Here is an 11146-nt window from a genome sequence, read left to right as displayed (position 1 = left end):
ACCAAAAACTTCACATCTTTTATTTTGAAATTCACACCCAATTCCTTTTTCCCTTCTCATTTCTACATTTTTCAACCGATTCAACCCATTCCAACTTTCAACTGTTCATCATTTTTCTACCTATTCCACAACTTCCCACTTACCAAAAACTTCACATCTTTTATTTTGAAATTCACACCCAATTCCTTTTTCCCTTCTCATTTCTACATTTTTCAACCGATTCAACCCATTCCAACTTTCAACTGTTCATCATTTTTCTACCTATTCCACAACTTACCAAAAACTTCACATCTTTTATTTTGAAATTCACACCCAATTCCTTTTTCCCTTCTCATTTCTACATTTTTCAACCGATTCAACCCATTCCAACTTTCAACTGTTCATCATTTTTCTACCTATTCCACAACTTACCAAAAACTTCACATCTTTTATTTTGAAATTCACACCCAATTCCTTTTTCCCTTCTCATTTCTACATTTTTCAACCGATTCAACCCATTCCAACTTTCAACTGTTCATTATCTTTCTACCTATTCCACAACTTCCCAAAAACTTCATCTTTTATTTTGAAATTCACACCCAACTTTCAACTGTTCATCATTTTTAGTGTGAAGGTGAAGACCTTCACACTATTGTTATTCCTGTACTTTATTGTGTGAAGGCGAAGGCCTTCACACATTGGTATTCTACTTTATTATTGTGTGAAGGCGAAGGCCTTCACACATTGGTATTCTACTTTATTGTGTGAAGGCGAAGGCCTTCACACATTGGTATTCTACTTTATTATTATTAAACAACTTATTCCTCCCACTTTTTTGGCATCTAACTACTCCCACATGCTTCAACCCATTCACCCCGTTCAAACTTTCACACGTCCCAAAAATTCATGTCACGCTTGCTACCATTTTTTTTGTTCATAACATTTACCGTTTTTAAGTAATTAGCAAATTTGTGCCTTAAAATCCCCCATTCATTCTTAATGGCAACGTCAACCCGAGCCAGTTTCCTGTAGTGGGTTCGATTCCCACATTGGGCGTCATAAATTATTTTACTCTTTATTCTTCCCGCTCATCATTTTCAACGCTTATCATTTGTAACTTTTGTCATTCGCATTCAACATTCATTACATTAAGCAATTTCCACCACTTTGATTACGCATTCGCATTCAACAAACACATTCATTACATTAACCAAATTCAACCACCTTGACTGAAGGAACCTGATTAGCTCAGTCTGGGTGCACAAGCGTTTCAGACACGAGCCGTTTTCGCGAGTGGTGTCGAAACCCGCGTGGGACACAAATTCATGTCATTTATTTCCTTTATTATTTTTGCCGCTTATCATTTTTAACGCTTATCATTTGTAACTTTTTTGTAACATGTATTTGTAACATTTCATTTTTAACATTTATCATTTGTAATTTTTTTTTAACATTTGTATTATTTCATTTTTAACATTTGTCATTTGTAATTTTTTTGTAACATTTGTAACATTTCATTTTTAACATTTATCATTTGTAATTTTTTTGTAACATTTGTAACATTTCATTTTAACATTTATCATTTGTAATTTTTTTGTAACATTTCATTTTTAACATTTATCATTTGTAATTTTTTTGTAACATTTGTAACATTTCATTTTTAACATTTATCATTTGTAACTTTTTTGTAACATTTGTAACTTAACATTGGCCTTCGCCTTCACACGCAATTTCTCCAGAAATTGCAATTTCTAGTTATTATTAAACAACTTATTCCTCCCACTTTTTTGGCATCTAACTACTCCCACATGCTTCAACCGATTCACCCCGTTCAAACTTTCACACGTTCCAAAAATTCATGTCACGCTTGCTACCATTTTTTTTGTTCATAACATTTACCGTTTTTAAGTAATTAGCAAATTTGTGCCTTAAAATCCCCCATTCATTCTTAATGGCAACGTCAACCCGAGCCAGTTTCCTGTAGTGGGTTCGATTCCCACATTGGGCGTCATAAATTATTTTACTCTTTATTCTTCCCGCTCATCATTTTCAACGCTTATCATTTGTAACTTTTGTCATTCGCATTCAACATTCATTACATTAAGCAATTTCCACCACTTTGGTTACGCATTCGCATTCAACAAACACATTCATTACATTAACCAAATTCAACCACCTTGACTGAAGGAACCTGATTAGCTCAGTCTGGGAGCACAAGCGTTTCAGACACGAGCAGCTTTCGCGTGTGGTATCGAAACCCACGTGGGACACAAATTCATGTCATTTATTTCCTTTATTATTTTTGCCGCTTATCATTTAACGCTTATCATTTGTAACTTTTTTGTAACATGTATTTGTAACATTTCATTTTTAACATTTATCATTTGTAATTTTTTTGTAACATTTGTAACATTTCATTTTTAACATTTATCATTTGTAATTTTTTTGTAACATTTGTAACATTTCATTTTTAACATTTATCATTTGTAATTTTTTGTAACATTTGTAACATTTCATTTTTAACATTTATCATTTGTAACATTTCATTTTTAACATTTATCATTTGTAAATTTTTTGTAACATTTGTAACATTTCATTTTTAACATTTATCATTTGTAAATTTTTTGTAACATTTGTAACATTTCATTTTTAACATTTGTCATTTGTAACATTTCATTTTTAACATTTATCATTTGTAAATTTTTTGTAACATTTGTAACATTTCATTTTTAACATTTATCATTTGTAAATTTTTTGTAACATTTGTAACTTAACATTGGCCTTCGCCTTCACACGCAATTTCTCCAGAAATTGCAATTTCTAGTTATTAAACAACTTATTCCTCCCACTTTTTTGGCATCTAACTACTCCCACATGCTTCAACCGATTCACCCCGTTCAAACTTTCACACGTTCCAAAAATTCATGTCACGCTTGCTACCATTTTTTTTGTTCATAACATTTACCGTTTTTAAGTAATTAGCAAATTTGTGCCTTAAAATCCCCCATTCATTCTTAATGGCAACGTCAACCCGAGCCAGTTTCCTGTAGTGGGTTCGATTCCCACATTGGGCGTCATAAATTATTTTACTCTTTATTCTTCCCGCTCATCATTTTCAACGCTTATCATTTGTAACTTTTGTCATTCGCATTCAACATTCATTACATTAAGCAATTTCCACCACTTTGATTACGCATTCGCATTCAACAAACACATTCATTACATTAACCAAATTCAACCACCTTGACTGAAGGAACCTGATTAGCTCAGTCTGGGAGCACAAGCGTTTCAGACACGAGCAGCTTTCGCGTGTGGTATCGAAACCCACGTGGGACACAAATTCATGTCATTTATTTCCTTTATTATTTTTGCCGCTTATCATTTAACGCTTATCATTTGTAACTTTTTTGTAACATGTATTTGTAACATTTCATTTTTAACATTTATCATTTGTAACATTTCATTTTTAACATTTATCATTTGTAATTTTTTGTAACATTTGTAACATTTCATTTTTAACATTTATCATTTGTAATTTTTTGTAACATTTGTAACATTTCATTTTTAACATTTATCATTTGTAACATTTCATTTTTAACATTTATCATTTGTAAATTTTTTGTAACATTTGTAACATTTCATTTTTAACATTTATCATTTGTAAATTTTTTGTAACATTTGTAACATTTCATTTTTAACATTTGTCATTTGTAACATTTCATTTTTAACATTTATCATTTGTAAATTTTTTGTAACATTTGTAACATTTCATTTTTAACATTTATCATTTGTAAATCTTTTGTAACATTTGTAACTTAACATTGGCCTTCGCCTTCACACGCAATTTCTCCAGAAATTGCAATTTCTAGTTGTGTGAAGGCGATGGCCTTCACACATTGGTATTCTACTTTATTGTGTGAAGGCGAAGGCCTTCACACATTGTTATTCTACTTTATTATTATTATTTTTTTTATTTTTATTAAACAACTTATTCCTCCCACTTTTTTGCCATCTAACTACTCCCACATGCTTCAACCGATTCACCCCGTTCAAACTTTCACACGTCCCAAAAATTCATGTCACGCTTGCTACCATTTTTCTCGTTCATAACATTTACCGTTTTTAAGTAATTAGCAAATTTGTGCCTTAAAATCCCCCATTCATTCTTAATGGCAACGTCAACCCGAGCCAGTTTCCTGTAGTGGGTTCGATTCCCACATTGGGCGTCGTAAATTATTTTACTCTTTATTCTTCCCGCTTATCATTTTCAACGCTTATCATTTGTAACTTTTGTCATTCGCATTCAACATTCATTACATTAAGCAATTTCCACCACTTTGATTACGCATTCGCATTCAACAAACACATTCATTACATTAACCAAATTCAACCACCATGAAAGAAGGAACCTGATTAGCTCAGTCTGGGAGCACAAGCGGTTCAGACACGAGCCGTTTTCGCGAGTGGTATCGAAACCCGCGTGGGACACAAATTCATGTCATTTATTTCCTTTATTATTTTTGCCGCTTAGCATTTGTAACATGTATTTGTAACATTTCATTTTTAACATTTATCATTTGTAATTTTTTTTTAACATTTGTATTATTTCATTTTTAACATTTGTCATTTGTAATTTTTTTGTAGCATTTGTAACATTTCATTTTTAACATTTATCATTTGTAATTTTTTTGTAACATTTGTAACATTTCATTTTTAACATTTATCATTTGTAATTTTTTTGTAACATTTGTAACATTTCATTTTTAACATTTATCATTTGTAATATTTTTGCAACATTTGTAACATTTCATTTTTAACATTTATCATTTGTAACTTTTTTGTAACATTTGTAACTTAACATTGGCCTTCGCCTTCACACGCAATTTCTCCAGAAATTGCAATTTCTAGTTAGTGTGAAGGTGTAACCTTCACACTATTGTTATTCCTGTCCTTTATTATTATTATTATTATTATTGTGTGAAGGCGATGGCCTTCACACATATGTTATTCTACACCATTTACTTTATTGTGTGAAGGCGATGGCCTTCACACATATGTTATTCTACACCATTTACTTTATTGTGTGAAGGCGATGGCCTTCACACATATGTTATTCTACTTTATTATTATTATTATTGTGTGAAGGCGAAGGCCTTCACACATTGGTATTCTACTTTATTGTGTGAAGGCGAAGGCCTTCACACATTGGTATTCTACTTTATTATTATTAAACAACTTATTCCTCCCACTTTTTTGGCATCTAACTACTCCCACATGCTTCAACCCATTCACCCCGTTCAAACTTTCACACGTCCCAAAAATTCATGTCACGCTTGCTACCATTTTTTTTGTTCATAACATTTACCGTTTTTAAGTAATTAGCAAATTTGTGCCTTAAAATCCCCCATTCATTCTTAATGGCAACGTCAACCCGAGCCAGTTTCCTGTAGTGGGTTCGATTCCCACATTGGGCGTCATAAATTATTTTACTCTTTATTCTTCCCGCTCATCATTTTCAACGCTTATCATTTGTAACTTTTGTCATTCGCATTCAACATTCATTACATTAAGCAATTTCCACCACTTTGATTACGCATTCGCATTCAACAAACACATTCATTACATTAACCAAATTCAACCACCTTGACTGAAGGAACCTGATTAGCTCAGTCTGGGTGCACAAGCGTTTCAGACACGAGCCGTTTTCGCGAGTGGTGTCGAAACCCGCGTGGGACACAAATTCATGTCATTTATTTCCTTTATTATTTTTGCCGCTTATCATTTTTAACGCTTATCATTTGTAACTTTTTTGTAACATGTATTTGTAACATTTCATTTTTAACATTTATCATTTGTAATTTTTTTTTAACATTTGTATTATTTCATTTTTAACATTTGTCATTTGTAATTTTTTTGTAACATTTGTAACATTTCATTTTTAACATTTATCATTTGTAATTTTTTTGTAACATTTGTAACATTTCATTTTTAACATTTATCATTTGTAATTTTTTTGTAACATTTCATTTTTAACATTTATCATTTGTAATTTTTTTGTAACATTTGTAACATTTCATTTTTAACATTTATCATTTGTAACTTTTTTGTAACATTTGTAACTTAACATTGGCCTTCGCCTTCACACGCAATTTCTCCAGAAATTGCAATTTCTAGTTATTATTAAACAACTTATTCCTCCCACTTTTTTGGCATCTAACTACTCCCACATGCTTCAACCGATTCACCCCGTTCAAACTTTCACACGTTCCAAAAATTCATGTCACGCTTGCTACCATTTTTTTTGTTCATAACATTTACCGTTTTTAAGTAATTAGCAAATTTGTGCCTTAAAATCCCCCATTCATTCTTAATGGCAACGTCAACCCGAGCCAGTTTCCTGTAGTGGGTTCGATTCCCACATTGGGCGTCATAAATTATTTTACTCTTTATTCTTCCCGCTCATCATTTTCAACGCTTATCATTTGTAACTTTTGTCATTCGCATTCAACATTCATTACATTAAGCAATTTCCACCACTTTGATTACGCATTCGCATTCAACAAACACATTCATTACATTAACCAAATTCAACCACCTTGACTGAAGGAACCTGATTAGCTCAGTCTGGGAGCACAAGCGTTTCAGACACGAGCAGCTTTCGCGTGTGGTATCGAAACCCACGTGGGACACAAATTCATGTCATTTATTTCCTTTATTATTTTTGCCGCTTATCATTTAACGCTTATCATTTGTAACTTTTTTGTAACATGTATTTGTAACATTTCATTTTTAACATTTATCATTTGTAATTTTTTTGTAACATTTGTAACATTTCATTTTTAACATTTATCATTTGTAATTTTTTTGTAACATTTGTAACATTTCATTTTTAACATTTATCATTTGTAATTTTTTGTAACATTTGTAACATTTCATTTATCATTTGTAAATTTTTTGTAACATTTGTAACATTTCATTTTTAACATTTATCATTTGTAAATTTTTTGTAACATTTGTAACATTTCATTTTTAACATTTGTCATTTGTAACATTTCATTTTTAACATTTATCATTTGTAAATTTTTTGTAACATTTGTAACATTTCATTTTTAACATTTATCATTTGTAAATTTTTTGTAACATTTGTAACTTAACATTGGCCTTCGCCTTCACACGCAATTTCTCCAGAAATTGCAATTTCTAGTTATTATTATTATTCTCTTTTATTCTCCACACTTTTTTGTCCCGCTTCTTCTTCCACAAAATTCATCCGATTCACTCCATTCCACTTTTCACGTATTCCAAATATTCACGACATGAGCGCTTCCATTTTTCTAATTCCGAAAATTTTCCGTTTTCGCAAAATTCCCAGAATTCCGACAAATTTTTCCCCATTCATTCTTAATGTAACATTCGACATTTCACAAAATTTCGTTTTTCACCTCTCATTTCTACATTTTTCAACCGATTCAACCCATTCCAACTTTCAACTGTTCAACCTTTTGCCTACCTATTCCACAACTTCCCACTTACCAAAAACTTCACATCTTTTATTTTGAAATTCAACCAAAATTCTCTAAAATTCCGTTTTTCTACTCTAATTTCTACATTTTTCAACCGATTCAACCCATTCCAACTTTCAACTGTTCATCTTTTGCCTACCTATTCCACAACTTCCCACTTACCAAAAACTTCACATCTTTTATTTTGAAATTCAACCAAAATTCTCTAAAATTCCGTTTTTCTACTCTAATTTCTACATTTTTCAACCGATTCAACCCATTCCAACTTTCAACTGTTCATCTTTTGCCTACCTATTCCACAACTTCCCACTTACCAAAAACTTCACATCTTTTATTTTGAAATTCAACCAAAATTCTCTAAAATTCCGTTTTTCTACTCTAATTTCTACATTTTTCAACCGATTCAACCCATTCCAACTTTCAACTGTTCATCTTTTGCCTACCTATTCCACAACTTCCCACTTACCAAAAACTTCACATCTTTTATTTTGAAATTCACACCCAATTCCTTTTTCCTTTCTCATTTCTACATTTTTCAACCGATTCAACCCATTCCAACTTTCAACTGTTCATCTTTTGCCTACCTATTCCACAACTTCCCACTTCCCAAAAACTTCACATCTTTTATTTTGAAATTCACACCCAATTCTCCAATATTTCCTTTTTCCCTTCTTATTTCTACATTTTTTAAACCGATTCAACCCATTCCAACTTTCAACTGTTCATCATGTTTCTACCTATTCCACAACTTCCCAAAAACTTCACATCTTTTATTTTGAAATTCACACCCAATTCCTTTTTCCCTTCTCATTTCTACATTTTTCAACCGATTCAACCCATTCCAACTTTCAACTGTTCATCATTTTTCTACCTATTCCACAACTTCCCACTTACCAAAAACTTCACATCTTTTATTTTGAAATTCACACCCAATTCCTTTTTCCCTTCTCATTTCTACATTTTTCAACCGATTCAACCCATTCCAACTTTCAACTGTTCATCTTTTGCCTACCTATTCCACAACTTCCCACTTCCCAAAAACTTCACATCTTTTATTTTGAAATTCACACCCAATTCTCCAATATTTCCTTTTTCCCTTCTCATTTCTACATTTTTCAACCGATTCAACCCATTCCAACTTTCAACTGTTCATCATTTTTCTACCTATTCCACAACTTCCCAAAAACTTCACATCTTTTATTTTGAAATTCACACCCAATTCCTTTTTCCCTTCTCATTTCTACATTTTTCAACCGATTCAACCCATTCCAACTTTCAACCTTTTGCCTACCTATTCCACAACTTCCCACTTACATTCCCCGAAGAAGTTATTCATACATTTCGCCTTCACACGCAATTTCTCCAGAAATTGCACATTCTAGTTATTGTGTGAAGGCGATGGCCTTCACACATATGTTATTCTACTTTTTCACTTTATTATTATTGTGTGAAGGCGATGGCCTTCACACATATGTTATTCTACTTTATTATTATTATTGTGTGAAGGCGATGGCCTTCACACATATGTTATTCTACTCCATTTACTTTATTATTATTATTCTATTTTATTCTCCTCACTTTTTTGTCCCGCTTCTTCTTCCACAAAATTCATCCGATTCACTCCATTCCACTTTTCACGTATTCCAAATATTCAGGAAAGGGTGGCTTCCATTTTTCTCGTTCCGAAAATCTTCCGTTTTCGCAGAATTCCCAAAATTCCGACAAATTTTCCCCATTCATTCTTAATGGGACATTCGACATTTCACATTTTTCACCTCTCATTTCTACATTTTTCAACCGATTCAACCCATTCCAACTTTCAACTGTTCATCTTTTGCCTACCTATTCCACAACTTCCCACTTACCAAAAACTTCACATCTTTTATTTTGAAATTCACACCCAATTCTCCAATATTTCCTTTTTCCCTTCTCATTTCTACATTTTTCAACCGATTCAACCCATTCCAACTTTCAACTGTTCATCATTTTTCTACCTATTCCACAACTTCCCAAAAACTTCACATCTTTTATTTTGAAATTCACACCCAATTCCTTTTTCCCTTCTCATTTCTACATTTTTCAACCGATTCAACCCATTCCAACTTTCAACTGTTCATCATTTTTCTACCTATTCCACAACTTCCCACTTACCAAAAACTTCACATCTTTTATTTTGAAATTCACACCCAATTCCTTTTCCCCATCTCATTTCTACATTTTTCAACCGATTCAACCCATTCCAACTTTCAACTGTTCATCTTTTGCCTACCTATTCCACAACTTCCCACTTACCAAAAACTTCACATCTTTTATTTTGAAATTCAACCAAAATTCTCTAAAATTCCGTTTTTCTACTCTGTCTACATTTTTCAACCGATTCAACCCATTCCAACTTTCAACTGTTCATCATTTTTCTACCTATTCCACAACTTACCAAAAACTTCACATCTTTTATTTTGAAATTCACACCCAATTCCTTTTTCCCTTCTCATTTCTACATTTTTCAACCGATTCAACCCATTCCAACTTTCAACTGTTCATCATTTTTCTACCTATTCCACAACTTCCCAAAAACTTCACATCTTTTATTTTGAAATTCACACCCAATTCCTTTTTCCCTTCTCATTTCTACATTTTTCAACCGATTCAACCCATTCCAACTTTCAACTGTTCATCATTTTTCTACCTATTCCACAACTTCCCACTTACCAAAAACTTCACATCTTTTATTTTGAAATTCACACCCAATTCCTTTTTCCCTTCTCATTTCTACATTTTTCAACCGATTCAACCCATTCCAACTTTCAACTGTTCATCATTTTTCTACCTATTCCACAACTTCCCACTTACATTCCCCGAAGAAGTTATTCATACATTTCGCCTTCACACGCAATTTCTCCAGAAATTGCACATTCTAGTTATTATTATTATTCTCTTTTATTCTCCACACTTTTTTGTCCCGCTTCTTCTTCCACAAAATTCATCCGATTCACTCCATTCCACTTTTCACGTATTCCAAATATTCACGACATGAGCGCTTCCATTTTTCTAATTCCGAAAATTTTCCGTTTTCGCAAAATTCCCAGAATTCCGACAAATTTTTCCCCATTCATTCTTAATGTAACATTCGACATTTCACAAAATTTCGTTTTTCACCTCTCATTTCTACATTTTTCAACCGATTCAACCCATTCCAACTTTCAACTGTTCAACCTTTTGCCTACCTATTCCACAACTTCCCACTTACCAAAAACTTCACATCTTTTATTTTGAAATTCAACCAAAATTCTCTAAAATTCCGTTTTTCTACTCTAATTTCTACATTTTTCAACCGATTCAACCCATTCCAACTTTCAACTGTTCATCTTTTGCCTACCTATTCCACAACTTCTCACTTACCAAAAACTTCACATCTTTTATTTTGAAATTCAACCAAAATTCTCTAAAATTCCGTTTTTCTACTCTAATTTCTACATTTTTCAACCGATTCAACCCATTCCAACTTTCAACTGTTCATCTTTTGCCTACCTATTCCACAACTTCCCACTTACCAAAAACTTCACATCTTTTATTTTGAAATTCAACCAAAATTCTCTAAAATTCCGTTTTTCTACTCTAATTTCTACATTTTTCAACCGATTCAA

The 11146-nt window shown here is 32.2% G+C and overlaps 1 long non-coding RNA gene across 1 annotated transcript; it reads right to left on the bottom strand.

The window, feature by feature from the left end:
• Positions 1-963: 963 nt before the first annotated feature.
• Positions 964-4415, bottom strand: LOC119137931. The gene is made up of 2 exons (XR_005101038.1): positions 4374-4415; positions 964-1203 (listed from the first exon to the last, which is right to left on the bottom strand). It is a non-coding gene; the product is annotated as an uncharacterized LOC119137931 (long non-coding RNA).
• Between the last annotated feature and the right edge of the window lie 6731 nt (positions 4416-11146).

Source organism: Syngnathus acus, chromosome 19, assembly GCF_901709675.1.
Source record: "Syngnathus acus chromosome 19, fSynAcu1.2, whole genome shotgun sequence".
Lineage (NCBI taxonomy): Eukaryota > Metazoa > Chordata > Actinopteri > Syngnathiformes > Syngnathidae > Syngnathus > Syngnathus acus.
Note: the sequence above shows the minus strand (reverse complement) of the source record. Positions and strands in the feature narration are given on the sequence as shown.